This window comes from Phallusia mammillata, unplaced genomic scaffold (genome assembly GCF_965637545.1).
Source record: "Phallusia mammillata unplaced genomic scaffold, kaPhaMamm4.hap1.1 HAP1_SCAFFOLD_174, whole genome shotgun sequence".
NCBI classification, from domain to species: Eukaryota; Metazoa; Chordata; class Ascidiacea; order Phlebobranchia; family Ascidiidae; genus Phallusia; species Phallusia mammillata.
The window spans coordinates 1-25,396 of NW_027648911.1; the positions used below are offsets into that span (position 1 = coordinate 1).

A 25,396-nucleotide genomic window follows, 5' to 3' on the forward strand; every position below is an offset into this window, starting at 1 on the left:
CGTCGGCGTTTTCACAACAAACGCTAAAAAAGTATAGATGAAGAGGGTCGATCTTGAAGTTAACCAAATCATACTTACCTGACGGGGGCCTTCACCGTGATCAGGCCGGCGGTGGGCCCAAGGCGAGGCTTAGCCATTGCACTTTGGCCTAGCTGACCCTTGCGATTACCCCAAATGTGGGTAACTCGGCCGTACAATTTCTGTTAGTGGGGTCTGCGTTCGCGCTAACCCCGTATTATTCTTAATCAATCGCTTGTTCTCTCTGGTCAGTTTGCTTCCTGCTGCTCTTCGCGCTTTCTCTCCCAGACAGGCGTAATTGCCGACCCGGGGAGCGTCGCATCGCCATAGCAATGTGTCTGCAACGCATAGCTACGTATCTGATTGAATGTATATCAGAAAAATATTATTGCCATGCACCTGGTGACGTCATATATTCGTAAATATAATTTGAATTAGAACACAACAAAGCTGTCATGGCTATAGTGCCAGGGGAGTCGAATGACGACTGCTACTCGATCGTTTTGGTCCTCGGAAAAACGTTTCGCGCTGCACTGAGCCCCCAGCAAACAGAAGTTGTACAGGTGAGGCTCTGGTTGGCCTAAATATATGTTTAGGCATCGCTTCTCGGCTCTTTAGAGCTAAGATCAAGTGTAGTATCTGTTCTTCTCAGTTTAATACCTGGGACGCAAGCGATTCGCTTGCATGTCTTTGTATTAACCTGATTTTTGGACAGGGGGTATGGTGCCGAGGCTTGCCTCGCCCTGCCCACGGGTTGTCCTGGTATTGCACTACCTCCAGGCACGGCCCACATTCCCACTTTGGTGGGAAAATCAAGCAATTCATCCCAGTTCTTCGTCGTATATTGTTGTAAACCCTCTTTTCTCACCTCGTAGCCAACATTTTCATGCGCTAAAACCGTCGCAAGCCTGCTGTTCTAATTACTACGTACCGTACCACCCGCCGATTGGGAAACAATCGGGCGTAGAGAAAACGTCCGATTACGTCGGCGTTTTCACAACAAACGCTAAAAAAGTATAGATGAAGAGGGTCGATCTTGAAGTTAACCAAATCATACTTACCTGACGGGGGCCTTCACCGTGATCAGGCCGGCGGTGGGCCCAAGGCGAGGCTTAGCCATTGCACTTTGGCCTAGCTGACCCTTGCGATTACCCCAAATGTGGGTAACTCGGCCGTACAATTTCTGTTAGTGGGGTCTGCGTTCGCGCTAACCCCGTATTATTCTTAATCAATCGCTTGTTCTCTCTGGTCAGTTTGCTTCCTGCTGCTCTTCGCGCTTTCTCTCCCAGACAGGCGTAATTGCCGACCCGGGGAGCGTCGCATCGCCATAGCAATGTGTCTGCAACGCATAGCTACGTATCTGATTGAATGTATATCAGAAAAATATTATTGCCATGCACCTGGTGACGTCATATATTCGTAAATATAATTTGAATTAGAACACAACAAAGCTGTCATGGCTATAGTGCCAGGGGAGTCGAATGACGACTGCTACTCGATCGTTTTGGTCCTCGGAAAAACGTTTCGCGCTGCACTGAGCCCCCAGCAAACAGAAGTTGTACAGGTGAGGCTCTGGTTGGCCTAAATATATGTTTAGGCATCGCTTCTCGGCTCTTTAGAGCTAAGATCAAGTGTAGTATCTGTTCTTCTCAGTTTAATACCTGGGACGCAAGCGATTCGCTTGCATGTCTTTGTATTAACCTGATTTTTGGACAGGGGGTATGGTGCCGAGGCTTGCCTCGCCCTGCCCACGGGTTGTCCTGGTATTGCACTACCTCCAGGCACGGCCCACATTCCCACTTTGGTGGGAAAATCAAGCAATTCATCCCAGTTCTTCGTCGTATATTGGTTGTAAACCCTCTTTTCTCACCTCGTAGCCAACATTTTCATGCGCTAAAACCGTCGCAAGCCTGCTGTTCTAATTACTACGTACCGTACCACCCGCCGATTGGGAAACAATCGGGCGTAGAGAAAACGTCCGATTACGTCGGCGTTTTCACAACAAACGCTAAAAAAGTTAGATGAAGAGGGTCGATCTTGAAGTTAACCAAATCATACTTACCTGACGGGGGCCTTCACCGTGATCAGGCCGGCGGTGGGCCCAAGGCGAGGCTTAGCCATTGCACTTTGGCCTAGCTGACCCTTGCGATTACCCCAAATGTGGGTAACTCGGCCGTACAATTTCTGTTAGTGGGGTCTGCGTTCGCGCTAACCCCGTATTATTCTTAATCAATCAATCGCTTGTTCTCTCTGGTCAGTTTGCTTCCTGCTGCTCTTCGCGCTTTCTCTCCCAGACAGGCGTAATTGCCGACCCGGGGAGCGTCGCATCGCCATAGCAATGTGTCTGCAACGCATAGCTACGTATCTGATTGAATGTATATCAGAAAAATATTATTGCCATGCACCTGGTGACGTCATATATTCGTAAATATAATTTGAATTAGAACACAACAAAGCTGTCATGGCTATAGTGCCAGGGGAGTCGAATGACGACTGCTACTCGATCGTTTTGGTCCTCGGAAAAACGGTTTCGCGCTGCACTGAGCCCCAGCAAACAGAAGTTGTACAGGTGAGGCTCTGGTTGGCCTAAATATATGTTTAGGCATCGCTTCTCGGCTCTTTAGAGCTAAGATCAAGTGTAGTATCTGTTCTTCTCAGTTTAATACCTGGGACGCAAGCGATTCGCTTGCATGTCTTTGTATTAACCTGATTTTTGGACAGGGGGTATGGTGCCGAGGCTTGCCTCGCCCTGCCCACGGGTTGTCCTGGTATTGCACTACCTCCAGGCACGGCCCACATTCCCACTTTGGTGGGAAAATCAAGCAATTCATCCCAGTTCTTCGTCGTATATTGTTGTAAACCCTCTTTTCTCACCTCGTAGCCAACATTTTCATGCGCTAAAACCGTCGCAAGCCTGCTGTTCTAATTACTACGTACCGTACCACCCGCCGATTGGGAAACAATCGGGCGTAGAGAAAACGTCCGATTACGTCGGCGTTTTCACAACAAACGCTAAAAAAGTATAGATGAAGAGGGGTCGATCTTGAAGTTAACCAAATCATACTTACCTGACGGGGGCCTTCACCGTGATCAGGCCGGCGGTGGGCCCAAGGCGAGGCTTAGCCATTGCACTTTGGCCTAGCTGACCCTTGCGATTACCCCAAATGTGGGTAACTCGGCCGTACAATTTCTGTTAGTGGGGTCTGCGTTCGCGCTAACCCGTATTATTCCTTAATCAATCAATCGCTTGTTCTCTCTGGTCAGTTTGCTTCCTGCTGCTCTTCGCGCTTTCTCTCCCAGACAGGCGTAATTGCCGACCCGGGGAGCGTCGCATCGCCATAGCAATGTGTCTGCAACGCATAGCTACGTATCTGATTGAATGTATATCAGAAAAATATTATTGCCATGCACCTGGTGACGTCATATATTCGTAAATATAATTTGAATTAGAACACAACAAAGCTGTCATGGCTATAGTGCCAGGGGAGTCGAATGACGACTGCTACTCGATCGTTTTGGTCCTCGGAAAAACGTTTCGCGCTGCACTGAGCCCCCAGCAAACAGAAGTTGTACAGGTGAGGCTCTGGTTGGCCTAAATATATGTTTAGGCATCGCTTCTCGGCTCTTTAGAGCTAAGATCAAGTGTAGTATCTGTTCTTCTCAGTTTAATACCTGGGACGCAAGCGATTCGCTTGCATGTCTTTGTATTAACCTGATTTTTGGACAGGGGGTATGGTGCCGAGGCTTGCCTCGCCCTGCCCACGGGTTGTCCTGGTATTGCACTACCTCCAGGCACGGCCCACATTCCCACTTTGGTGGGAAAATCAAGCAATTCATCCCAGTTCTTCGTCGTATATTGTTGTAAACCCTCTTTTCTCACCTCGTAGCCAACATTTTCATGCGCTAAAACCGTCGCAAGCCTGCTGTTCTAATTACTACGTACCGTACCACCCGCCGATTGGGAAACAATCGGGCGTAGAGAAAACGTCCGATTACGTCGGCGTTTTCACAACAAACGCTAAAAAAGTATAGATGAAGAGGGTCGATCTTGAAGTTAACCAAATCATACTTACCTGACGGGGGCCTTCACCGTGATCAGGCCGGCGGTGGGCCCAAGGCGAGGCTTAGCCATTGCACTTTGGCCTAGCTGACCCTTGCGATTACCCCAAATGTGGGTAACTCGGCCGTACAATTTCTGTTAGTGGGGTCTGCGTTCGCGCTAACCCCGTATTATTCTTAATCAATCAATCGCTTGTTCTCTCTGGTCAGTTTGCTTCCTGCTGCTCTTCGCGCTTTCTCCTCCCAGACAGGCGTAATTGCCGACCCGGGGAGCGTCGCATCGCCATAGCAATGTGTCTGCAACGCATAGCTACGTATCTGATTGAATGTATATCAGAAAAATATTATTGCCATGCACCTGGTGACGTCATATATTCGTAAATATAATTGAATTAGAACACAACAAAGCTGTCATGGCTATAGTGCCAGGGGAGTCGAATGACGACTGCTACTCGATCGTTTTGGTCCTCGGAAAAACGTTTCGCGCTGCACTGAGCCCCCAGCAAACAGAAGTTGTACAGGTGAGGCTCTGGTTGGCCTAAATATATGTTTAGGCATCGCTTCTCGGCTCTTTAGAGCTAAGATCAAGTGTAGTATCTGTTCTTCTCAGTTTAATACCTGGGACGCAAGCGATTCGCTTGCATGTCTTTGTATTAACCTGATTTTTGGACAGGGGGTATGGTGCCGAGGCTTGCCTCGCCCTGCCCACGGGTTGTCCTGGTATTGCACTACCTCCAGGCACGGCCCACATTCCCACTTTGGTGGGAAAATCAAGCAATTCATCCCAGTTCTTCGTCGTATATTGTTGTAAACCCTCTTTTCTCACCTCGTAGCCAACATTTTCATGCGCTAAAACCGTCGCAAGCCTGCTGTTCTAATTACTACGTACCGTACCACCCGCCGATTGGGAAACAATCGGGCGTAGAGAAAACGTCCGATTACGTCGGCGTTTTCACAACAAACGCTAAAAAAGTATAGATGAAGAGGGTCGATCTTGAAGTAACCAAATCATACTTACCTGACGGGGGCCTTCACCGTGATCAGGCCGGCGGTGGGCCCAAGGCGAGGCTTAGCCATTGCACTTTGGCCTAGCTGACCCTTGCGATTACCCCAAATGTGGGTAACTCGGCCGTACAATTTCTGTTAGTGGGGTCTGCGTTCGCGCTAACCCCGTATTATTCTTAATCAATCAATCGCTTGTTCTCTCTGGTCAGTTTGCTTCCTGCTGCTCTTCGCGCTTTCTCTCCCAGACAGGCGTAATTGCCGACCCGGGGAGCGTCGCATCGCCATAGCAATGTGTCTGCAACGCATAGCTACGTATCTGATTGAATGTATATCAGAAAAATATTATTGCCATGCACCTGGTGACGTCATATATTCGTAAATATAATTTGAATTAGAACACAACAAAGCTGTCATGGCTATAGTGCCAGGGGAGTCGAATGACGACTGCTACTCGATCGTTTTGGTCCTCGGAAAAACGTTTCGCGCTGCACTGAGCCCCCAGCAAACAGAAGTTGTACAGGTGAGGCTCTGGTTGGCCTAAATATATGTTTAGGCATCGCTTCTCGGCTCTTTAGAGCTAAGATCAAGTGTAGTATCTGTTCTTCTCAGTTTAATACCTGGGACGCAAGCGATTCGCTTGCATGTCTTTGTATTAACCTGATTTTTGGACAGGGGGTATGGTGCCGAGGCTTGCCTCGCCCTGCCCACGGGTTGTCCTGGTATTGCACTACCTCCAGGCACGGCCCACATTCCCACTTTGGTGGGAAAATCAAGCAATTCATCCCAGTTCTTCGTCGTATATTGTTGTAAACCCTCTTTTCTCACCTCGTAGCCAACATTTTCATGCGCTAAAACCGTCGCAAGCCTGCTGTTCTAATTACTACGTACCGTACCACCCGCCGATTGGGAAACAATCGGGCGTAGAGAAAACGTCCGATTACGTCGGCGTTTTCACAACAAACGCTAAAAAAGTATAGATGAAGAGGGTCGATCTTGAAGTTAACCAAATCATACTTACCTGACGGGGGCCTTCACCGTGATCAGGCCGGCGGTGGGCCCAAGGCGAGGCTTAGCCATTGCACTTTGGCCTAGCTGACCCTTGCGATTACCCCAAATGTGGGTAACTCGGCCGTACAATTTCTGTTAGTGGGGTCTGCGTTCGCGCTAACCCCGTATTATTCTTAATCAATCAATCGCTTGTTCTCTCTGGTCAGTTTGCTTCCTGCTGCTCTTCGCGCTTTCTCTCCCAGACAGGCGTAATTGCCGACCCGGGGAGCGTCGCATCGCCATAGCAATGTGTCTGCAACGCATAGCTACGTATCTGATTGAATGTATATCAGAAAAATATTATTGCCATGCACCTGGTGACGTCATATATTCGTAAATATAATTTGAATTAGAACACAACAAAGCTGTCATGGCTATAGTGCCAGGGGAGTCGAATGACGACTGCTACTCGATCGTTTTGGTCCTCGGAAAAACGTTTCGCGCTGCACTGAGCCCCCAGCAAACAGAAGTTGTACAGGTGAGGCTCTGGTTGGCCTAAATATATGTTTAGGCATCGCTTCTCGGCTCTTTAGAGCTAAGATCAAGTGTAGTATCTGTTCTTCTCAGTTTAATACCTGGGACGCAAGCGATTCGCTTGCATGTCTTTGTATTAACCTGATTTTTGGATAGGGGGTATGGTGCCGAGGCTTGCCTCGCCCTGCCCACGGGTTGTCCTGGTATTGCACTACCTCCAGGCACGGCCCACATTCCCACTTTGGTGGGAAAATCAAGCAATTCATCCCAGTTCTTCGTCGTATATTGTTGTAAACCCTCTTTTCTCACCTCGTAGCCAACATTTTCATGCGCTAAAACCGTCGCAAGCCTGCTGTTCTAATTACTACGTACCGTACCACCCGCCGATTGGGAAACAATCGGCGTAGAGAAAACGTCCGATTACGTCGGCGTTTTCACAACAAACGCTAAAAAAGTATAGATGAAGAGGGTCGATCTTGAAGTTAACCAAATCATACTTACCTGACGGGGGCCTTCACCGTGATCAGGCCGGCGGTGGGCCCAAGGCGAGGCTTAGCCATTGCACTTTGGCCTAGCTGACCCCTTGCGATTACCCCAAATGTGGGTAACTCGGCCGTACAATTTCTGTTAGTGGGGTCTGCGTTCGCGCTAACCCCGTATTATTCTTAATCAATCAATCGCTTGTTCTCTCTGGTCAGTTTGCTTCCTGCTGCTCTTCGCGCTTTCTCTCCCAGACAGGCGTAATTGCCGACCCGGGGAGCGTCGCATCGCCATAGCAATGTGTCTGCAACGCATAGCTACGTATCTGATTGAATGTATATCAGAAAAATATTATTGCCATGCACCTGGTGACGTCATATATTCGTAAATATAATTTGAATTAGAACACAACAAAGCTGTCATGGCTATAGTGCCAGGGGAGTCGAATGACGACTGCTACTCGATCGTTTTGGTCCTCGGAAAAACGTTTCGCGCTGCACTGAGCCCCCAGCAAACAGAAGTTGTACAGGTGAGGCTCTGGTTGGCCTAAATATATGTTTAGGCATCGCTTCTCGGCTCTTTAGAGCTAAGATCAAGTGTAGTATCTGTTCTTCTCAGTTAATACCTGGGACGCAAGCGATTCGCTTGCATGTCTTTGTATTAACCTGATTTTTGGACAGGGGGTATGGTGCCGAGGCTTGCCTCGCCCTGCCCACGGGTTGTCCTGGTATTGCACTACCTCCAGGCACGGCCCACATTCCCACTTTGGTGGGAAAATCAAGCAATTCATCCCAGTTCTTCGTCGTATATTGTTGTAAACCCTCTTTTCCTCACCTCGTAGCCAACATTTTCATGCGCTAAAACCGTCGCAAGCCTGCTGTTCTAATTACTACGTACCGTACCACCCGCCGATTGGGAAACCATCGGGCGTAGAGAAAACGTCCGATTACGTCGGCGTTTTCACAACAAACGCTAAAAAAGTATAGATGAAGAGGGTCGATCTTGAAGTTAACCAAATCATACTTACCTGACGGGGGCCTTCACCGTGATCAGGCCCGGTGGGCCCAAGGCGAGGCTTAGCCATTGCACTTTGGCCTAGCTGACCCTTGCGATTACCCCAAATGTGGGTAACTCGGCCGTACAATTTCTGTTAGTGGGGTCTGCGTTCGCGCTAACCCCGTATTATTCTTAATCAATCAATCGCTTGTTCTCTCTGGTCAGTTTGCTTCCTGCTGCTCTTCGCGCTTTCTCTCCCAGACAGGCGTAATTGCCGACCCGGGGAGCGTCGCATCGCCATAGCAATGTGTCTGCAACGCATAGCTACGTATCTGATTGAATGTATATCAGAAAAATATTATTGCCATGCACCTGGTGACGTCATATATTCGTAAATATAATTTGAATTAGAACACAACAAAGCTGTCATGGCTATAGTGCCAGGGGAGTCGAATGACGACTGCTACTCGATCGTTTTGGTCCTCGGAAAAACGTTTCGCGCTGCACTGAGCCCCCAGCAAACAGAAGTTGTACAGGTGAGGCTCTGGTTGGCCTAAATATATGTTTAGGCATCGCTTCTCGGCTCTTTAGAGCTAAGATCAAGTGTAGTATCTGTTCTTCTCAGTTTAATACCTGGGACGCAGCGATTCGCTTGCATGTCTTTGTATTAACCTGATTTTTGGACAGGGGGTATGGTGCCGAGGCTTGCCTCGCCCTGCCCACGGGTTGTCCTGGTATTGCACTACCTCCAGGCACGGCCCACATTCCCACTTTGGTGGGAAAATCAAGCAATTCATCCCAGTTCTTCGTCGTATATTGTTGTAAACCCTCTTTTCTCACCTCGTAGCCAACATTTTCATGCGCTAAAACCGTCGCAAGCCTGCTGTTCTAATTACTACGTACCGTACCACCCGCCGATTGGGAAACAATCGGGCGTAGAGAAAACGTCCGATTACGTCGGCGTTTTCACAACAAACGCTAAAAAAGTATAGATGAAGAGGGTCGATCTTGAAGTTAACCAAATCATACTTACCTGACGGGGGCCTTCACCGTGATCAGGCCGGCGGTGGGCCCAAGGCGAGGCTTAGCCATTGCACTTTGGCCTAGCTGACCCTTGCGATTACCCCAAATGTGGGTAACTCGGCCGTACAATTTCTGTTAGTGGGGTCTGCGTTCGCGCTAACCCCGTATTATTCTTAATCAATCAATCGCTTGTTCTCTCTGGTCAGTTTGCTTCCTGCTGCTCTTCGCGCTTTCTCTCCCAGACAGGCGTAATTGCCGACCCGGGGAGCGTCGCATCGCCATAGCAATGTGTCTGCAACGCATAGCTACGTATCTGATTGAATGTATATCAGAAAAATATTATTGCCATGCACCTGGTGACGTCATATATTCGTAAATATAATTTGAATTAGAACACAACAAAGCTGTCATGGCTATAGTGCCAGGGGAGTCGAATGACGACTGCTACTCGATCGTTTTGGTCCTCGGAAAAACGTTTCGCGCTGCACTGAGCCCCCAGCAAACAGAAGTTGTACAGGTGAGGCTCTGGTTGGCCTAAATATATGTTTAGGCATCGCTTCTCGGCTCTTTAGAGCTAAGATCAAGTGTAGTATCTGTTCTTCTCAGTTTAATACCTGGGACGCAAGCGATTCGCTTGCATGTCTTTGTATTAACCTGATTTTTGGACAGGGGGTATGGTGCCGAGGCTTGCCTCGCCCTGCCCACGGGTTGTCCTGGTATTGCACTACCTCCAGGCACGGCCCACATTCCCACTTTGGTGGGAAAATCAAGCAATTCATCCCAGTTCTTCGTCGTATATTGTTGTAAACCCTCTTTTCTCACCTCGTAGCCAACATTTTCATGCGCTAAAACCGTCGCAAGCCTGCTGTTCTAATTACTACGTACCGTACCACCCGCCGATTGGGAAACAATCGGGCGTAGAGAAAACGTCCGATTACGTCGGCGTTTTCACAACAAACGCTAAAAAAGTATAGATGAAGAGGGTCGATCTTGAAGTTAACCAAATCATACTTACCTGACGGGGGCCTTCACCGTGATCAGGCCGGCGGTGGGCCCAAGGCGAGGCTTAGCCATTGCACTTTGGCCTAGCTGACCCTTGCGATTACCCCAAATGTGGGTAACTCGGCCGTACAATTTCTGTTAGTGGGGTCTGCGTTCGCGCTAACCCCGTATTATTCTTAATCAATCAATCGCTTGTTCTCTCTGGTCAGTTTGCTTCCTGCTGCTCTTCGCGCTTTCTCTCCCAGACAGGCGTAATTGCCGACCCGGGGAGCGTCGCATCGCCATAGCAATGTGTCTGCAACGCATAGCTACGTATCTGATTGAATGTATATCAGAAAAATATTATTGCCATGCACCTGGTGACGTCATATATTCGTAAATATAATTTGAATTAGAACACAACAAAGCTGTCATGGCTATAGTGCCAGGGGAGTCGAATGACGACTGCTACTCGATCGTTTTGGTCCTCGGAAAAACGTTTCGCGCTGCACTGAGCCCCCAGCAAACAGAAGTTGTACAGGTGAGGCTCTGGTTGGCCTAAATATATGTTTAGGCATCGCTTCTCGGCTCTTTAGAGCTAAGATCAAGTGTAGTATCTGTTCTTCTCAGTTTAATACCTGGGACGCAAGCGATTCGCTTGCATGTCTTTGTATTAACCTGATTTTTGGACAGGGGGTATGGTGCCGAGGCTTGCCTCGCCCTGCCCACGGGTTGTCCTGGTATTGCACTACCTCCAGGCACGGCCCACATTCCCACTTTGGTGGGAAAATCAAGCAATTCATCCCAGTTCTTCGTCGTATATTGTTGTAAACCCTCTTTTCTCACCTCGTAGCCAACATTTTCATGCGCTAAAACCGTCGCAAGCCTGCTGTTCTAATTACTACGTACCGTACCACCCGCCGATTGGGAAACAATCGGGCGTAGAGAAAACGTCCGATTACGTCGGCGTTTTCACAACAAACGCTAAAAAAGTATAGATGAAGAGGGTCGATCTTGAAGTTAACCAAATCATACTTACCTGACGGGGGCCTTCACCGTGATCAGGCCGGCGGTGGGCCCAAGGCGAGGCTTAGCCATTGCACTTTGGCCTAGCTGACCCTTGCGATTACCCCAAATGTGGGTAACTCGGCCGTACAATTTCTGTTAGTGGGGTCTGCGTTCGCGCTAACCCCGTATTATTCTTAATCAATCAATCGCTTGTTCTCTCTGGTCAGTTTGCTTCCTGCTGCTCTTCGCGCTTTCTCTCCCAGACAGGCGTAATTGCCGACCCGGGGAGCGTCGCATCGCCATAGCAATGTGTCTGCAACGCATAGCTACGTATCTGATTGAATGTATATCAGAAAAATATTATTGCCATGCACCTGGTGACGTCATATATTCGTAAATATAATTTGAATTAGAACACAACAAAGCTGTCATGGCTATAGTGCCAGGGGAGTCGAATGACGACTGCTACTCGATCGTTTTGGTCCTCGGAAAAACGTTTCGCGCTGCACTGAGCCCCCAGCAAACAGAAGTTGTACAGGTGAGGCTCTGGTTGGCCTAAATATATGTTTAGGCATCGCTTCTCGGCTCTTTAGAGCTAAGATCAAGTGTAGTATCTGTTCTTCTCAGTTTAATACCTGGGACGCAAGCGATTCGCTTGCATGTCTTTGTATTAACCTGATTTTTGGACAGGGGGTATGGTGCCGAGGCTTGCCTCGCCCTGCCCACGGGTTGTCCTGGTATTGCACTACCTCCAGGCACGGCCCACATTCCCACTTTGGTGGGAAAATCAAGCAATTCATCCCAGTTCTTCGTCGTATATTGTTGTAAACCCTCTTTTCTCACCTCGTAGCCAACATTTTCATGCGCTAAAACCGTCGCAAGCCTGCTGTTCTAATTACTACGTACCGTACCACCCGCCGATTGGGAAACAATCGGGCGTAGAGAAAACGTCCGATTACGTCGGCGTTTTCACAACAAACGCTAAAAAAGTATAGATGAAGAGGGTCGATCTTGAAGTTAACCAAATCATACTTACCTGACGGGGGCCTTCACCGTGATCAGGCCGGCGGTGGGCCCAAGGCGAGGCTTAGCCATTGCACTTTGGCCTAGCTGACCCTTGCGATTACCCCAAATGTGGGTAACTCGGCCGTACAATTTCTGTTAGTGGGGTCTGCGTTCGCGCTAACCCCGTATTATTCTTAATCAATCAATCGCTTGTTCTCTCTGGTCAGTTTGCTTCCTGCTGCTCTTCGCGCTTTCTCTCCCAGACAGGCGTAATTGCCGACCCGGGGAGCGTCGCATCGCCATAGCAATGTGTCTGCAACGCATAGCTACGTATCTGATTGAATGTATATCAGAAAAATATTATTGCCATGCACCTGGTGACGTCATATATTCGTAAATATAATTTGAATTAGAACACAACAAAGCTGTCATGGCTATAGTGCCAGGGGAGTCGAATGACGACTGCTACTCGATCGTTTTGGTCCTCGGAAAAACGTTTCGCGCTGCACTGAGCCCCCAGCAAACAGAAGTTGTACAGGTGAGGCTCTGGTTGGCCTAAATATATGTTTAGGCATCGCTTCTCGGCTCTTTAGAGCTAAGATCAAGTGTAGTATCTGTTCTTCTCAGTTTAATACCTGGGACGCAAGCGATTCGCTTGCATGTCTTTGTATTAACCTGATTTTTGGACAGGGGGTATGGTGCCGAGGCTTGCCTCGCCCTGCCCACGGGTTGTCCTGGTATTGCACTACCTCCAGGCACGGCCCACATTCCCACTTTGGTGGGAAAATCAAGCAATTCATCCCAGTTCTTCGTCGTATATTGTTGTAAACCCTCTTTTCTCACCTCGTAGCCAACATTTTCATGCGCTAAAACCGTCGCAAGCCTGCTGTTCTAATTACTACGTACCGTACCACCCGCCGATTGGGAAACAATCGGGCGTAGAGAAAACGTCCGATTACGTCGGCGTTTTCACAACAAACGCTAAAAAAGTATAGATGAAGAGGGTCGATCTTGAAGTTAACCAAATCATACTTACCTGACGGGGGCCTTCACCGTGATCAGGCCGGCGGTGGGCCCAAGGCGAGGCTTAGCCATTGCACTTTGGCCTAGCTGACCCTTGCGATTACCCCAAATGTGGGTAACTCGGCCGTACAATTTCTGTTAGTGGGGTCTGCGTTCGCGCTAACCCCGTATTATTCTTAATCAATCAATCGCTTGTTCTCTCTGGTCAGTTTGCTTCCTGCTGCTCTTCGCGCTTTCTCTCCCAGACAGGCGTAATTGCCGACCCGGGGAGCGTCGCATCGCCATAGCAATGTGTCTGCAACGCATAGCTACGTATCTGATTGAATGTATATCAGAAAAATATTATTGCCATGCACCTGGTGACGTCATATATTCGTAAATATAATTTGAATTAGAACACAACAAAGCTGTCATGGCTATAGTGCCAGGGGAGTCGAATGACGACTGCTACTCGATCGTTTTGGTCCTCGGAAAAACGTTTCGCGCTGCACTGAGCCCCCAGCAAACAGAAGTTGTACAGGTGAGGCTCTGGTTGGCCTAAATATATGTTTAGGCATCGCTTCTCGGCTCTTTAGAGCTAAGATCATGTGTAGTATCTGTTCTTCTCAGTTTAATACCTGGGACGCAAGCGATTCGCTTGCATGTCTTTGTATTAACCTGATTTTTGGACAGGGGGTATGGTGCCGAGGCTTGCCTCGCCCTGCCCACGGGTTGTCCTGGTATTGCACTACCTCCAGGCACGGCCCACATTCCCACTTTGGTGGGAAAATCAAGCAATTCATCCCAGTTCTTCGTCGTATATTGTTGTAAACCCTCTTTTCTCACCTCGTAGCCAACATTTTCATGCGCTAAAACCGTCGCAAGCCTGCTGTTCTAATTACTACGTACCGTACCACCCGCCGATTGGGAAACAATCGGGCGTAGAGAAAACGTCCGATTACGTCGGCGTTTTCACAACAAACGCTAAAAAAGTATAGATGAAGAGGGTCGATCTTGAAGTTAACCAAATCATACTTACCTGACGGGGGCCTTCACCGTGATCAGGCCGGCGGTGGGCCCAAGGCGAGGCTTAGCCATTGCACTTTGGCCTAGCTGACCCTTGCGATTACCCCAAATGTGGGTAACTCGGCCGTACAATTTCTGTTAGTGGGGTCTGCGTTCGCGCTAACCCCGTATTATTCTTAATCAATCAATCGCTTGTTCTCTCTGGTCAGTTTGCTTCCTGCTGCTCTTCGCGCTTTCTCTCCCAGACAGGCGTAATTGCCGACCCGGGGAGCGTCGCATCGCCATAGCAATGTGTCTGCAACGCATAGCTACGTATCTGATTGAATGTATATCAGAAAAATATTATTGCCATGCACCTGGTGACGTCATATATTCGTAAATATAATTTGAATTAGAACACAACAAAGCTGTCATGGCTATAGTGCCAGGGGAGTCGAATGACGACTGCTACTCGATCGTTTTGGTCCTCGGAAAAACGTTTCGCGCTGCACTGAGCCCCCAGCAAACAGAAGTTGTACAGGTGAGGCTCTGGTTGGCCTAAATATATGTTTAGGCATCGCTTCTCGGCTCTTTAGAGCTAAGATCAAGTGTAGTATCTGTTCTTCTCAGTTTAATACCTGGGACGCAAGCGATTCGCTTGCATGTCTTTGTATTAACCTGATTTTTGGACAGGGGGTATGGTGCCGAGGCTTGCCTCGCCCTGCCCACGGGTTGTCCTGGTATTGCACTACCTCCAGGCACGGCCCACATTCCCACTTTGGTGGGAAAATCAAGCAATTCATCCCAGTTCTTCGTCGTATATTGTTGTAAACCCTCTTTTCTCACCTCGTAGCCAACATTTTCATGCGCTAAAACCGTCGCAAGCCTGCTGTTCTAATTACTACGTACCGTACCACCCGCCGATTGGGAAACAATCGGGCGTAGAGAAAACGTCCGATTACGTCGGCGTTTTCACAACAAACGCTAAAAAAGTATAGATGAAGAGGGTCGATCTTGAAGTTAACCAAATCATACTTACCTGACGGGGGCCTTCACCGTGATCAGGCCGGCGGTGGGCCCAAGGCGAGGCTTAGCCATTGCACTTTGGCCTAGCTGACCCTTGCGATTACCCCAAATGTGGGTAACTCGGCCGTACAATTTCTGTTAGTGGGGTCTGCGTTCGCGCTAACCCCGTATTATTCTTAATCAATCAATCGCTTGTTCTCTCTGGTCAGTTTGCTTCCTGCTGCTCTTCGCGCTTTCTCTCCCAGACAGGCGTAATTGCCGACCCGGGGAGCGTCGCATCGCCATAGCAATGTGTCTGCAACGCATAGCTACGTATCTGATTGAATGTATATCAGAAAAATATTATTGCCATGCACCTGGTGACGTCATATATTCGTAAATATAATTTGAATTAGAACACAACAAAGCTGTCATGGCTATAGTGCCAGGGGAGTCGAATGACGACTGCTACTCGATCGTTTTGGTCCTCGGAAAAACGTTTCGCGCTGCACTGAGCCCCCAGCAAACAGAAGTTGTACAGGTGAGGCTCTGGTTGGCCTAAATATATGTTTAGGCATCGCTTCTCGGCTCTTTAGAGCTAAGATCAAGTGTAGTATCTGTTCTTCTCAGTTTAATACCTGGGACGCAAGCGATTCGCTTGCATGTCTTTGTATTAACCTGATTTTTGGACAGGGGGTATGGTGCCGAGGCTTGCCTCGCCCTGCCCACGGGTTGTCCTGGTATTGCACTACCTCCAGGCACGGCCCACATTCCCACTTTGGTGGGAAAATCAAGCAATTCATCCCAGTTCTTCGTCGTATATTGTTGTAAACCCTCTTTTCTCACCTCGTAGCCAACATTTTCATGCGCTAAAACCGTCGCAAGCCTGCTGTTCTAATTACTACGTACCGTACCACCCGCCGATTGGGAAACAATCGGGCGTAGAGAAAACGTCCGATTACGTCGGCGTTTTCACAACAAACGCTAAAAAAGTATAGATGAAGAGGGTCGATCTTGAAGTTAACCAAATCATACTTACCTGACGGGGGCCTTCACCGTGATCAGGCCGGCGGTGGGCCCAAGGCGAGGCTTAGCCATTGCACTTTGGCCTAGCTGACCCTTGCGATTACCCCAAATGTGGGTAACTCGGCCGTACAATTTCTGTTAGTGGGGTCTGCGTTCGCGCTAACCCCGTATTATTCTTAATCAATCAATCGCTTGTTCTCTCTGGTCAGTTTGCTTCCTGCTGCTCTTCGCGCTTTCTCTCCCAGACAGGCGTAATTGCCGACCCGGGGAGCGTCGCATCGCCATAGCAATGTGTCTGCAACGCATAGCTACGTATCTGATTGAATGTATATCAGAAAAATATTATTGCCATGCACCTGGTGACGTCATATATTCGTAAATATAATTTGAATTAGAACACAACAAAGCTGTCATGGCTATAGTGCCAGGGGAGTCGAATGACGACTGCTACTCGATCGTTTTGGTCCTCGGAAAAACGTTTCGCGCTGCACTGAGCCCCCAGCAAACAGAAGTTGTACAGGTGAGGCTCTGGTTGGCCTAAATATATGTTTAGGCATCGCTTCTCGGCTCTTTAGAGCTAAGATCAAGTGTAGTATCTGTTCTTCTCAGTTTAATACCTGGGACGCAAGCGATTCGCTTGCATGTCTTTGTATTAACCTGATTTTTGGACAGGGGGTATGGTGCCGAGGCTTGCCTCGCCCTGCCCACGGGTTGTCCTGGTATTGCACTACCTCCAGGCACGGCCCACATTCCCACTTTGGTGGGAAAATCAAGCAATTCATCCCAGTTCTTCGTCGTATATTGTTGTAAACCCTCTTTTCTCACCTCGTAGCCAACATTTTCATGCGCTAAAACCGTCGCAAGCCTGCTGTTCTAATTACTACGTACCGTACCACCCGCCGATTGGGAAACAATCGGGCGTAGAGAAAACGTCCGATTACGTCGGCGTTTTCACAACAAACGCTAAAAAAGTATAGATGAAGAGGGTCGATCTTGAAGTTAACCAAATCATACTTACCTGACGGGGGCCTTCACCGTGATCAGGCCGGCGGTGGGCCCAAGGCGAGGCTTAGCCATTGCACTTTGGCCTAGCTGACCCTTGCGATTACCCCAAATGTGGGTAACTCGGCCGTACAATTTCTGTTAGTGGGGTCTGCGTTCGCGCTAACCCCGTATTATTCTTAATCAAATCAATCGCTTGTTCTCTCTGGTCAGTTTGCTTCCTGCTGCTCTTCGCGCTTTCTCTCCCAGACAGGCGTAATTGCCGACCCGGGGAGCGTCGCATCGCCATAGCAATGTGTCTGCAACGCATAGCTACGTATCTGATTGAATGTATATCAGAAAAATATTATTGCCATGCACCTGGTGACGTCATATATTCGTAAATATAATTTGAATTAGAACACAACAAAGCTGTCATGGCTATAGTGCCAGGGGAGTCGAATGACGACTGCTACTCGATCGTTTTGGTCCTCGGAAAAACGTTTCGCGCTGCACTGAGCCCCCAGCAAACAGAAGTTGTACAGGTGAGGCTCTGGTTGGCCTAAATATATGTTTAGGCATCGCTTCTCGGCTCTTTAGAGCTAAGATCAAGTGTAGTATCTGTTCTTCTCAGTTTAATACCTGGGACGCAAGCGATTCGCTTGCATGTCTTTGTATTAACCTGATTTTTGGACAGGGGGTATGGTGCCGAGGCTTGCCTCGCCCTGCCCACGGGTTGTCCTGGTATTGCACTACCTCCAGGCACGGCCCACATTCCCACTTTGGTGGGAAAATCAAGCAATTCATCCCAGTTCTTCGTCGTATATTGTTGTAAACCCTCTTTTCTCACCTCGTAGCCAACATTTTCATGCGCTAAACCGTCGCAAGCCTGCTGTTCTAATTACTACGTACCGTACCACCCGCCGATTGGGAAACAATCGGGCGTAGAGAAAACGTCCGATTACGTCGGCGTTTTCACAACAAACGCTAAAAAAGTATAGATGAAGAGGGTCGATCTTGAAGTTAACCAAATCATACTTACCTGACGGGGGCCTTCACCGTGATCAGGCCGGCGGTGGGCCCAAGGCGAGGCTTAGCCATTGCACTTTGGCCTAGCTGACCCTTGCGATTACCCCAAATGTGGGTAACTCGGCCGTACAATTTCTGTTAGTGGGGTCTGCGTTCGCGCTAACCCCGTATTATTCTTAATCAATCGCTTGTTCTCTCTGGTCAGTTTGCTTCCTGCTGCTCTTCGCGCTTTCTCTCCCAGACAGGCGTAATTGCCGACCCGGGGAGCGTCGCATCGCCATAGCAATGTGTCTGCAACGCATAGCTACGTATCTGATTGAATGTATATCAGAAAAATATTATTGCCATGCACCTGGTGACGTCATATATTCGTAAATATAATTTGAATTAGAACACAACAAAGCTGTCATGGCTATAGTGCCAGGGGAGTCGAATGACGACTGCTACTCGATCGTTTTGGTCCTCGGAAAAACGTTTCGCGCTGCACTGAGCCCCCAGCAAACAGAAGTTGTACAGGTGAGGCTCTGGTTGGCCTAAATATATGTTTAGGCATCGCTTCTCGGCTCTTTAGAGCTAAGATCAAGTGTAGTATCTGTTCTTCTCAGTTTAATACCTGGGACGCAAGCGATTCGCTTGCATGTCTTTGTATTAACCTGATTTTTGGACAGGGGGTATGGTGCCGAGGCTTGCCTCGCCCTGCCCACGGGTTGTCCTGGTATTGCACTACCTCCAGGCACGGCCCACATTCCCACTTTGGTGGGAAAATCAAGCAATTCATCCCAGTTCTTCGTCGTATATTGTTGTAAACCCTCTTTTCTCACCTCGTAGCCAACATTTTCATGCGCTAAAACCGTCGCAAGCCTGCTGTTCTAATTACTACGTACCGTACCACCCGCCGATTGGGAAACAATCGGGCGTAGAGAAAACGTCCGATTACGTCGGCGTTTTCACAACAAACGCTAAAAAAGTATAGATGAAGAGGGTCGATCTTGAAGTTAACCAAATCATACTTACCTGACGGGGGCCTTCACCGTGATCAGGCCGGCGGTGGGCCCAAGGCGAGGCTTAGCCATTGCACTTTGGCCTAGCTGACCCTTGCGATTACCCCAAATGTGGGTAACTCGGCCGTACAATTTCTGTTAGTGGGGTCTGCGTTCGCGCTAACCCCGTATTATTCTTAATCAATCGCTTGTTCTCTCTGGTCAGTTTGCTTCCTGCTGCTCTTCGCGCTTTCTCTCCCAGACAGGCGTAATTGCCGACCCGGGGAGCGTCGCATCGCCATAGCAATGTGTCTGCAACGCATAGCTACGTATCTGATTGAATGTATATCAGAAAAATATTATTGCCATGCACCTGGTGACGTCATATATTCGTAAATATAATTTGAATTAGAACACAACAAAGCTGTCATGGCTATAGTGCCAGGGGAGTCGAATGACGACTGCTACTCGATCGTTTTGGTCCTCGGAAAAACGTTTCGCGCTGCACTGAGCCCCCAGCAAACAGAAGTTGTACAGGTGAGGCTCTGGTTGGCCTAAATATATGTTTAGGCATCGCTTCTCGGCTCTTTAGAGCTAAGATCAAGTGTAGTATCTGTTCTTCTCAGTTTAATACCTGGGACGCAAGCGATTCGCTTGCATGTCTTTGTATTAACCTGATTTTTGGACAGGGGGTATGGTGCCGAGGCTTGCCTCGCCCTGCCCACGGGTTGTCCTGGTATTGCACTACCTCCAGGCACGGCCCACATTCCCACTTTGGTGGGAAAATCAAGCAATTCATCCCAGTTCTTCGTCGTATATTGTTGTAAACCCTCTTTTCTCACCTCGTAGCCAACATTTTCATGCGCTAAAACCGTCGCAAGCCTGCTGTTCTAATTACTACTTACCGTACCACCCGCCGATTGGGAAACAATCGGGCGTAGAGAAAACGTCCGATTACGTCGGCGTTTTCACAACAAACGCTAAAAAAGTATAGATGAAGAGGGTCGATCTTGAAGTTAACCAAATCATACTTACCTGACGGGGGCCTTCACCGTGATCAGGCCGGCGGTGGGCCCAAGGCGAGGCTTAGCCATTGCACTTTGGCCTAGCTGACCCTTGCGATTACCCCAAATGTGGGTAACTCGGCCGTACAATTTCTGTTAGTGGGGTCTGCGTTCGCGCTAACCCCGTATTATTCTTAATCAATCAATCGCTTGTTCTCTCTGGTCAGTTTGCTTCCTGCTGCTCTTCGCGCTTTCTCTCCCAGACAGGCGTAATTGCCGACCCGGGGAGCGTCGCATCGCCATAGCAATGTGTCTGCAACGCATAGCTACGTATCTGATTGAATGTATATCAGAAAAATATTATTGCCATGCACCTGGTGACGTCATATATTCGTAAATATAATTTGAATTAGAACACAACAAAGCTGTCATGGCTATAGTGCCAGGGGAGTCGAATGACGACTGCTACTCGATCGTTTTGGTCCTCGGAAAAACGTTTCGCGCTGCACTGAGCCCCCAGCAAACAGAAGTTGTACAGGTGAGGCTCTGGTTGGCCTAAAATATGTTTAGGCATCGCTTCTCGGCTCTTTAGAGCTAAGATCAAGTGTAGTATCTGTTCTTCTCAGTTTAATACCTGGGACGCAAGCGATTCGCTTGCATGTCTTTGTATTAACCTGATTTTTGGACAGGGGGTATGGTGCCGAGGCTTGCCTCGCCCTGCCCACGGGTTGTCCTGGTATTGCACTACCTCCAGGCACGGCCCACATTCCCACTTTGGTGGGAAAATCAAGCAATTCATCCCAGTTCTTCGTCGTATATTGTTGTAAACCCTCTTTTCTCACCTCGTAGCCAACATTTTCATGCGCTAAAACCGTCGCAAGCCTGCTGTTCTAATTACTACGTACCGTACCACCCGCCGATTGGGAAACAATCGGGCGTAGAGAAAACGTCGATTACGTCGGCGTTTTCACAACAAACGCTAAAAAAGTATAGATGAAGAGGTCGATCTTGAAGTTAACCAAATCATACTTACCTGACGGGGGCCTTCACCGTGATCAGGCCGGCGGTGGGCCCAAGGCGAGGCTTAGCCATTGCACTTTGGCCTAGCTGACCCTTGCGATTACCCCAAATGTGGGTAACTCGGCCGTACAATTTCTGTTAGTGGGGTCTGCGTTCGCGCTAACCCGTATTATTCTTAATCAATCAATCGCTTGTTCTCTCTGGTCAGTTTGCTTCCTGCTGCTCTTCGCGCTTTCTCTCCCAGACAGGCGTAATTGCCGACCCGGGGAGCGTCGCATCGCCATAGCAATGTGTCTGCAACGCATAGCTACGTATCTGATTGAATGTATATCAGAAAAATATTATTGCCATGCACCTGGTGACGTCATATATTCGTAAATATAATTTGAATTAGAACACAACAAAGCTGTCATGGCTATAGTGCCAGGGGAGTCGAATGACGACTGCTACTCGATCGTTTTGGTCCTCGGAAAAACGTTTCGCGCTGCACTGAGCCCCCAGCAAACAGAAGTTGTACAGGTGAGGCTCTGGTTGGCCTAAATATATGTTTAGGCATCGCTTCTCGGCTCTTTAGAGCTAAGATCAAGTGTAGTATCTGTTCTTCTCAGTTTAATACCTGGGACGCAAGCGATTCGCTTGCATGTCTTTGTATTAACCTGATTTTTGGACAGGGGGTATGGTGCCGAGGCTTGCCTCGCCCTGCCCACGGGTTGTCCTGGTATTGCACTACCTCCAGGCACGGCCCACATTCCCACTTTGGTGGGAAAATCAAGCAATTCATCCAGTTCTTCGTCGTATATTGTTGTAAACCCTCTTTTCTCACCTCGTAGCCAACATTTTCATGCGCTAAAACCGTCGCAAGCCTGCTGTTCTAATTACTACGTACCGTACCACCCGCCGATTGGGAAACAATCGGCGTAGAGAAAACGTCCGATTACGTCGGCGTTTTCACAACAAACGCTAAAAAAGTATAGATGAAGAGGGTCGATCTTGAAGTTAACCAAATCATACTTACCTGACGGGGGCCTTCACCGTGATCAGGCCGGCGGTGGGCCCAAGGCGAGGCTTAGCCATTGCACTTTGGCCTAGCTGACCCTTGCGATTACCCCAAATGTGGGTAACTCGGCCGTACAATTTCTGTTAGTGGGGTCTGCGTTCGCGCTAACCCCGTATTATTCTTAATCAATCAATCGCTTGTTCTCTCTGGTCAGTTTGCTTCCTGCTGCTCTTCGCGCTTTCTCTCCAGACAGGCGTAATTGCCGACCCGGGAGCGTCGCATCGCCATAGCAATGTGTCTGCAAACGCATAGCTACGTATCTGATTGAATGTATATCAGAAAAATATTATTGCCATGCACCTGGTGACGTCATATATTCGTAAATATAATTTGAATTAGAACACAACAAAGCTGTCATGGCTATAGTGCCAGGGGAGTCGAATGACGACTGCTACTCGATCGTTTTGGTCCTCGGAAAAACGTTTCGCGCTGCACTGAGCCCCAGCAAACAGAAGTTGTACAGGTGAGGCTCTGGTTGGCCTAAATATATGTTTAGGCATCGCTTCTCGGCTCTTTAGAGCTAAGATCAAGTGTAGTATCTGTTCTTCTCAGTTTAATACCTGGGACGCAAGCGATTCGCTTGCATGTCTTTGTATTAACCTGATTTTTGGACAGGGGGTATGGTGCCGAGGCTTGCCTCGCCCTGCCCACGGTTGTCCTGGTATTGCACTACCTCCAGGCACGGCCCACATTCCCACTTTGGTGGGAAAATCAAGCAATTCATCCAGTTCTTCGTCGTATATTGTTGTAAACCCTCTTTTCTCACCTCGTAGCCAACATTTTCATGCGCTAAAACCGTCGCAAGCCTGCTGTTCTAATTACTACGTACCGTACCACCCGCCGATTGGGAAACAATCGGGCGTAGAGAAAACGTCCGATTACGTCGGCGTTTTCACAACAAACGCTAAAAAAGTATAGATGAAGAGGGTCGATCTTGAAGTTAACCAAATCATACTTACCTGACGGGGGCCTTCACCGTGATCAGGCCGGCGGTGGGCCCAAGGCGAGGCTTAGCCATTGCACTTTGGCCTAGCTGACCCTTGCGATTACCCCAAATGTGGGTAACTCGGCCGTACAATTTCTGTTAGTGGGGTCTGCGTTCGCGCTAACCCCGTATTATTCTTAATCAATCAATCGCTTGTTCTCTCTGGTCAGTTTGCTTCCTGCTGCTCTTCGCGCTTTCTCTCCAGACAGGCGTAATGCCGACCCGGGGAGCGTCGCATCGCCATAGCAATGTGTCTGCAACGCATAGCTACGTATCTGATTGAATGTATATCAGAAAAATATTATTGCCATGCACCTGGTGACGTCAATATATTCGTAAATATAATTTGAATTAGAACACAACAAAGCTGTCATGGCTATAGTGCCAGGGGAGTCGAATGACGACTGCTACTCGATCGTTTTGGTCCTCGGAAAAACGTTTCGCGCTGCACTGAGCCCCCAGCAAACAGAAGTTGTACAGGTGAGGCTCTGGTTGGCCTAAATATATGTTTAGGCATCGCTTCTCGGCTCTTTAGAGCTAAGATCAAGTGTAGTATCTGTTCTTCTCAGTTTAATACCTGGGACGCAAGCGATTCGCTTGCATGTCTTTGTATTAACTGATTTTTGGACAGGGGGTATGGTGCCGAGGCTTGCCTCGCCCTGCCCACGGGTTGTCCTGGTATTGCACTACCTCCAGGCACGGCCCACATTCCCACTTTGGTGGAAAATCAAGCAATTCATCCCAGTTCTTCGTCGTATATTGTTGTAAACCCTCTTTTCTCACCTCGTAGCCAACATTTTCATGCGCTAAACCGTCGCAAGCCTGCTGTTCTAATTACTACGTACCGTACCACCCGCCGATTGGGAAACAATCGGGCGTAGAGAAAACGTCCGATTACGTCGGCGTTTTCACAACAAACGCTAAAAAAGTATAGATGAAGAGGGTCGATCTTGAAGTTAACCAAATCATACTTACCTGACGGGGCCTTCACCGTGATCAGGCCGGCGGTGGGCCCAAGGCGAGGCTTAGCCATTGCACTTTGGCCTAGCTGACCCTTGCGATTACCCCAAATGTGGGTAACTCGGCCGTACAATTTCTGTTAGTGGGGTCTGCGTTCGCGCTAACCCCGTATTATTCTTAATCAATCAATCGCTTGTTCTCTCTGGTCAGTTTGCTTCCTGCTGCTCTTCGCGCTTTCTCTCCCAGACAGGCGTAATTGCCGACCCGGGGAGCGTCGCATCGCCATAGCAATGTGTCTGCAACGCATAGCTACGTATCTGATTGAATGTATATCAGAAAAATATTATTGCCATGCACCTGGTGACGTCATATATTCGTAAATATAATTTGAATTAGAACACAACAAAGCTGTCATGGCTATAGTGCCAGGGGAGTCGAATGACGACTGCTACTCGATCGTTTTGGTCCTCGGAAAAACGTTTCGCGCTGCACTGAGCCCCCAGCAAACAGAAGTTGTACAGGTGAGGCTCTGGTTGGCCTAAATATATGTTTAGGCATCGCTTCTCGGCTCTTTAGAGCTAAGATCAAGTGTAGTATCTGTTCTTCTCAGTTTAATACCTGGACGCAAGCGATTCGCTTGCATGTCTTTGTATTAACCTGATTTTTGGACAGGGGGTATGGTGCCGAGGCTTGCCTCGCCCTGCCCACGGGTTGTCCTGGTATTGCACTACCCTCAGGCACGGCCCACATTCCCACTTTGGTGGAAATCAAGCAATTCATCCAGTTCTTCGTCGTATATTGTTGTAAACCCTCTTTTCTCACCTCGTAGCCAACATTTTCATGCGCTAAAACCGTCGCAAGCCTGCTGTTCTAATTACTACGTACCGTACCACCCGCCGATTGGGAAACAATCGGCGTAGAGAAAACGTCCGATTACGTCGGCGTTTTCACAACAAACGCTAAAAAAGTATAGATGAAGAGGGTCGATCTTGAAGTTAACCAAATCATACTTACCTGACGGGGGCCTTCACCGTGATCAGGCCGGCGGTGGGCCCAAGGCGAGGCTTAGCCATTGCACTTTGGCCTAGCTGACCCTTGCGATTACCCCAAATGTGGGTAACTCGGCCGTACAATTTCTGTTAGTGGGGTCTGCGTTCGCGCTAACCCCGTATTATTCTTAATCAATCAATCGCTTGTTCTCTCTGGTCAGTTTGCTTCCTGCTGCTCTTCGCGCTTTCTCTCCCAG

General features: G+C 48.7%; 51 non-coding genes across 51 annotated transcripts; all 51 read left to right on the top strand.

Annotated features, from left to right (window-relative positions):
• Positions 1-70: 70 nt before the first annotated feature.
• On the top strand, positions 71-234 carry LOC145207819 (U1 spliceosomal RNA). Its single transcript, XR_013854230.1, has one exon. It is a non-coding gene; the product is annotated as a U1 spliceosomal RNA (small nuclear RNA).
• Positions 235-616: 382 nt separating this feature from the next.
• On the top strand, positions 617-814 carry LOC145207847 (U2 spliceosomal RNA). Its single transcript, XR_013854256.1, has one exon. It is a non-coding gene; the product is annotated as a U2 spliceosomal RNA (small nuclear RNA).
• Positions 815-1,071: 257 nt separating this feature from the next.
• Positions 1,072-1,235, top strand: LOC145207832 (U1 spliceosomal RNA). Its single transcript, XR_013854242.1, has one exon. It is a non-coding gene; the product is annotated as a U1 spliceosomal RNA (small nuclear RNA).
• Positions 1,236-1,617: 382 nt separating this feature from the next.
• Positions 1,618-1,815, top strand: LOC145207848 (U2 spliceosomal RNA). Its single transcript, XR_013854257.1, has one exon. It is a non-coding gene; the product is annotated as a U2 spliceosomal RNA (small nuclear RNA).
• Positions 1,816-2,072: 257 nt separating this feature from the next.
• LOC145207843 (U1 spliceosomal RNA) lies at positions 2,073-2,236 on the top strand. The gene has a single exon (XR_013854253.1). It is a non-coding gene; the product is annotated as a U1 spliceosomal RNA (small nuclear RNA).
• A 386-nt stretch (positions 2,237-2,622) lies between these two features.
• Positions 2,623-2,820, top strand: LOC145207849 (U2 spliceosomal RNA). The gene has a single exon (XR_013854258.1). It is a non-coding gene; the product is annotated as a U2 spliceosomal RNA (small nuclear RNA).
• A 258-nt stretch (positions 2,821-3,078) lies between these two features.
• Positions 3,079-3,242, top strand: LOC145207839 (U1 spliceosomal RNA). The gene has a single exon (XR_013854249.1). It is a non-coding gene; the product is annotated as a U1 spliceosomal RNA (small nuclear RNA).
• Positions 3,243-3,628: 386 nt separating this feature from the next.
• On the top strand, positions 3,629-3,826 carry LOC145207850 (U2 spliceosomal RNA). Its single transcript, XR_013854259.1, has one exon. It is a non-coding gene; the product is annotated as a U2 spliceosomal RNA (small nuclear RNA).
• Positions 3,827-4,083: 257 nt separating this feature from the next.
• On the top strand, positions 4,084-4,247 carry LOC145207855 (U1 spliceosomal RNA). The gene has a single exon (XR_013854264.1). It is a non-coding gene; the product is annotated as a U1 spliceosomal RNA (small nuclear RNA).
• A 386-nt stretch (positions 4,248-4,633) lies between these two features.
• On the top strand, positions 4,634-4,831 carry LOC145207851 (U2 spliceosomal RNA). Its single transcript, XR_013854260.1, has one exon. It is a non-coding gene; the product is annotated as a U2 spliceosomal RNA (small nuclear RNA).
• Positions 4,832-5,087: 256 nt separating this feature from the next.
• On the top strand, positions 5,088-5,251 carry LOC145207867 (U1 spliceosomal RNA). The gene has a single exon (XR_013854276.1). It is a non-coding gene; the product is annotated as a U1 spliceosomal RNA (small nuclear RNA).
• Positions 5,252-5,637: 386 nt separating this feature from the next.
• On the top strand, positions 5,638-5,835 carry LOC145207852 (U2 spliceosomal RNA). Its single transcript, XR_013854261.1, has one exon. It is a non-coding gene; the product is annotated as a U2 spliceosomal RNA (small nuclear RNA).
• A 257-nt stretch (positions 5,836-6,092) lies between these two features.
• LOC145207821 (U1 spliceosomal RNA) lies at positions 6,093-6,256 on the top strand. Its single transcript, XR_013854232.1, has one exon. It is a non-coding gene; the product is annotated as a U1 spliceosomal RNA (small nuclear RNA).
• Positions 6,257-6,642: 386 nt separating this feature from the next.
• On the top strand, positions 6,643-6,840 carry LOC145207845 (U2 spliceosomal RNA). Its single transcript, XR_013854255.1, has one exon. It is a non-coding gene; the product is annotated as a U2 spliceosomal RNA (small nuclear RNA).
• Positions 6,841-7,096: 256 nt separating this feature from the next.
• Positions 7,097-7,261, top strand: LOC145207842 (U1 spliceosomal RNA). Its single transcript, XR_013854252.1, has one exon. It is a non-coding gene; the product is annotated as a U1 spliceosomal RNA (small nuclear RNA).
• A 386-nt stretch (positions 7,262-7,647) lies between these two features.
• On the top strand, positions 7,648-7,844 carry LOC145207871 (U2 spliceosomal RNA). Its single transcript, XR_013854280.1, has one exon. It is a non-coding gene; the product is annotated as a U2 spliceosomal RNA (small nuclear RNA).
• Positions 7,845-8,102: 258 nt separating this feature from the next.
• Positions 8,103-8,264, top strand: LOC145207844 (U1 spliceosomal RNA). The gene has a single exon (XR_013854254.1). It is a non-coding gene; the product is annotated as a U1 spliceosomal RNA (small nuclear RNA).
• Positions 8,265-8,650: 386 nt separating this feature from the next.
• LOC145207870 (U2 spliceosomal RNA) lies at positions 8,651-8,847 on the top strand. Its single transcript, XR_013854279.1, has one exon. It is a non-coding gene; the product is annotated as a U2 spliceosomal RNA (small nuclear RNA).
• A 257-nt stretch (positions 8,848-9,104) lies between these two features.
• LOC145207822 (U1 spliceosomal RNA) lies at positions 9,105-9,268 on the top strand. Its single transcript, XR_013854233.1, has one exon. It is a non-coding gene; the product is annotated as a U1 spliceosomal RNA (small nuclear RNA).
• Positions 9,269-9,654: 386 nt separating this feature from the next.
• Positions 9,655-9,852, top strand: LOC145207853 (U2 spliceosomal RNA). Its single transcript, XR_013854262.1, has one exon. It is a non-coding gene; the product is annotated as a U2 spliceosomal RNA (small nuclear RNA).
• Positions 9,853-10,109: 257 nt separating this feature from the next.
• On the top strand, positions 10,110-10,273 carry LOC145207823 (U1 spliceosomal RNA). The gene has a single exon (XR_013854234.1). It is a non-coding gene; the product is annotated as a U1 spliceosomal RNA (small nuclear RNA).
• Positions 10,274-10,659: 386 nt separating this feature from the next.
• Positions 10,660-10,857, top strand: LOC145207854 (U2 spliceosomal RNA). The gene has a single exon (XR_013854263.1). It is a non-coding gene; the product is annotated as a U2 spliceosomal RNA (small nuclear RNA).
• Positions 10,858-11,114: 257 nt separating this feature from the next.
• Positions 11,115-11,278, top strand: LOC145207824 (U1 spliceosomal RNA). The gene has a single exon (XR_013854235.1). It is a non-coding gene; the product is annotated as a U1 spliceosomal RNA (small nuclear RNA).
• Positions 11,279-11,664: 386 nt separating this feature from the next.
• On the top strand, positions 11,665-11,862 carry LOC145207856 (U2 spliceosomal RNA). Its single transcript, XR_013854265.1, has one exon. It is a non-coding gene; the product is annotated as a U2 spliceosomal RNA (small nuclear RNA).
• Positions 11,863-12,119: 257 nt separating this feature from the next.
• Positions 12,120-12,283, top strand: LOC145207825 (U1 spliceosomal RNA). The gene has a single exon (XR_013854236.1). It is a non-coding gene; the product is annotated as a U1 spliceosomal RNA (small nuclear RNA).
• Positions 12,284-12,669: 386 nt separating this feature from the next.
• Positions 12,670-12,867, top strand: LOC145207857 (U2 spliceosomal RNA). The gene has a single exon (XR_013854266.1). It is a non-coding gene; the product is annotated as a U2 spliceosomal RNA (small nuclear RNA).
• Positions 12,868-13,124: 257 nt separating this feature from the next.
• On the top strand, positions 13,125-13,288 carry LOC145207826 (U1 spliceosomal RNA). Its single transcript, XR_013854237.1, has one exon. It is a non-coding gene; the product is annotated as a U1 spliceosomal RNA (small nuclear RNA).
• A 386-nt stretch (positions 13,289-13,674) lies between these two features.
• LOC145207868 (U2 spliceosomal RNA) lies at positions 13,675-13,872 on the top strand. Its single transcript, XR_013854277.1, has one exon. It is a non-coding gene; the product is annotated as a U2 spliceosomal RNA (small nuclear RNA).
• Positions 13,873-14,129: 257 nt separating this feature from the next.
• On the top strand, positions 14,130-14,293 carry LOC145207827 (U1 spliceosomal RNA). The gene has a single exon (XR_013854238.1). It is a non-coding gene; the product is annotated as a U1 spliceosomal RNA (small nuclear RNA).
• A 386-nt stretch (positions 14,294-14,679) lies between these two features.
• Positions 14,680-14,877, top strand: LOC145207858 (U2 spliceosomal RNA). Its single transcript, XR_013854267.1, has one exon. It is a non-coding gene; the product is annotated as a U2 spliceosomal RNA (small nuclear RNA).
• A 257-nt stretch (positions 14,878-15,134) lies between these two features.
• On the top strand, positions 15,135-15,298 carry LOC145207828 (U1 spliceosomal RNA). Its single transcript, XR_013854239.1, has one exon. It is a non-coding gene; the product is annotated as a U1 spliceosomal RNA (small nuclear RNA).
• A 386-nt stretch (positions 15,299-15,684) lies between these two features.
• Positions 15,685-15,882, top strand: LOC145207859 (U2 spliceosomal RNA). The gene has a single exon (XR_013854268.1). It is a non-coding gene; the product is annotated as a U2 spliceosomal RNA (small nuclear RNA).
• Positions 15,883-16,139: 257 nt separating this feature from the next.
• LOC145207829 (U1 spliceosomal RNA) lies at positions 16,140-16,303 on the top strand. The gene has a single exon (XR_013854240.1). It is a non-coding gene; the product is annotated as a U1 spliceosomal RNA (small nuclear RNA).
• Positions 16,304-16,689: 386 nt separating this feature from the next.
• On the top strand, positions 16,690-16,887 carry LOC145207860 (U2 spliceosomal RNA). Its single transcript, XR_013854269.1, has one exon. It is a non-coding gene; the product is annotated as a U2 spliceosomal RNA (small nuclear RNA).
• Positions 16,888-17,144: 257 nt separating this feature from the next.
• LOC145207831 (U1 spliceosomal RNA) lies at positions 17,145-17,308 on the top strand. The gene has a single exon (XR_013854241.1). It is a non-coding gene; the product is annotated as a U1 spliceosomal RNA (small nuclear RNA).
• A 387-nt stretch (positions 17,309-17,695) lies between these two features.
• LOC145207861 (U2 spliceosomal RNA) lies at positions 17,696-17,893 on the top strand. Its single transcript, XR_013854270.1, has one exon. It is a non-coding gene; the product is annotated as a U2 spliceosomal RNA (small nuclear RNA).
• Positions 17,894-18,149: 256 nt separating this feature from the next.
• On the top strand, positions 18,150-18,313 carry LOC145207833 (U1 spliceosomal RNA). The gene has a single exon (XR_013854243.1). It is a non-coding gene; the product is annotated as a U1 spliceosomal RNA (small nuclear RNA).
• A 382-nt stretch (positions 18,314-18,695) lies between these two features.
• On the top strand, positions 18,696-18,893 carry LOC145207863 (U2 spliceosomal RNA). Its single transcript, XR_013854271.1, has one exon. It is a non-coding gene; the product is annotated as a U2 spliceosomal RNA (small nuclear RNA).
• A 257-nt stretch (positions 18,894-19,150) lies between these two features.
• LOC145207834 (U1 spliceosomal RNA) lies at positions 19,151-19,314 on the top strand. The gene has a single exon (XR_013854244.1). It is a non-coding gene; the product is annotated as a U1 spliceosomal RNA (small nuclear RNA).
• Positions 19,315-19,696: 382 nt separating this feature from the next.
• Positions 19,697-19,894, top strand: LOC145207864 (U2 spliceosomal RNA). The gene has a single exon (XR_013854272.1). It is a non-coding gene; the product is annotated as a U2 spliceosomal RNA (small nuclear RNA).
• A 257-nt stretch (positions 19,895-20,151) lies between these two features.
• On the top strand, positions 20,152-20,315 carry LOC145207835 (U1 spliceosomal RNA). The gene has a single exon (XR_013854245.1). It is a non-coding gene; the product is annotated as a U1 spliceosomal RNA (small nuclear RNA).
• A 385-nt stretch (positions 20,316-20,700) lies between these two features.
• Positions 20,701-20,898, top strand: LOC145207865 (U2 spliceosomal RNA). The gene has a single exon (XR_013854273.1). It is a non-coding gene; the product is annotated as a U2 spliceosomal RNA (small nuclear RNA).
• Positions 20,899-21,153: 255 nt separating this feature from the next.
• On the top strand, positions 21,154-21,317 carry LOC145207840 (U1 spliceosomal RNA). Its single transcript, XR_013854250.1, has one exon. It is a non-coding gene; the product is annotated as a U1 spliceosomal RNA (small nuclear RNA).
• Positions 21,318-21,702: 385 nt separating this feature from the next.
• Positions 21,703-21,900, top strand: LOC145207866 (U2 spliceosomal RNA). The gene has a single exon (XR_013854274.1). It is a non-coding gene; the product is annotated as a U2 spliceosomal RNA (small nuclear RNA).
• A 255-nt stretch (positions 21,901-22,155) lies between these two features.
• LOC145207836 (U1 spliceosomal RNA) lies at positions 22,156-22,319 on the top strand. Its single transcript, XR_013854246.1, has one exon. It is a non-coding gene; the product is annotated as a U1 spliceosomal RNA (small nuclear RNA).
• Positions 22,320-22,703: 384 nt separating this feature from the next.
• Positions 22,704-22,899, top strand: LOC145207872 (U2 spliceosomal RNA). Its single transcript, XR_013854281.1, has one exon. It is a non-coding gene; the product is annotated as a U2 spliceosomal RNA (small nuclear RNA).
• Positions 22,900-23,156: 257 nt separating this feature from the next.
• Positions 23,157-23,320, top strand: LOC145207837 (U1 spliceosomal RNA). Its single transcript, XR_013854247.1, has one exon. It is a non-coding gene; the product is annotated as a U1 spliceosomal RNA (small nuclear RNA).
• A 385-nt stretch (positions 23,321-23,705) lies between these two features.
• On the top strand, positions 23,706-23,902 carry LOC145207869 (U2 spliceosomal RNA). The gene has a single exon (XR_013854278.1). It is a non-coding gene; the product is annotated as a U2 spliceosomal RNA (small nuclear RNA).
• A 255-nt stretch (positions 23,903-24,157) lies between these two features.
• On the top strand, positions 24,158-24,320 carry LOC145207841 (U1 spliceosomal RNA). Its single transcript, XR_013854251.1, has one exon. It is a non-coding gene; the product is annotated as a U1 spliceosomal RNA (small nuclear RNA).
• A 386-nt stretch (positions 24,321-24,706) lies between these two features.
• LOC145207820 (U2 spliceosomal RNA) lies at positions 24,707-24,903 on the top strand. The gene has a single exon (XR_013854231.1). It is a non-coding gene; the product is annotated as a U2 spliceosomal RNA (small nuclear RNA).
• A 253-nt stretch (positions 24,904-25,156) lies between these two features.
• LOC145207838 (U1 spliceosomal RNA) lies at positions 25,157-25,320 on the top strand. The gene has a single exon (XR_013854248.1). It is a non-coding gene; the product is annotated as a U1 spliceosomal RNA (small nuclear RNA).
• Positions 25,321-25,396: the final 76 nt, after the last annotated feature.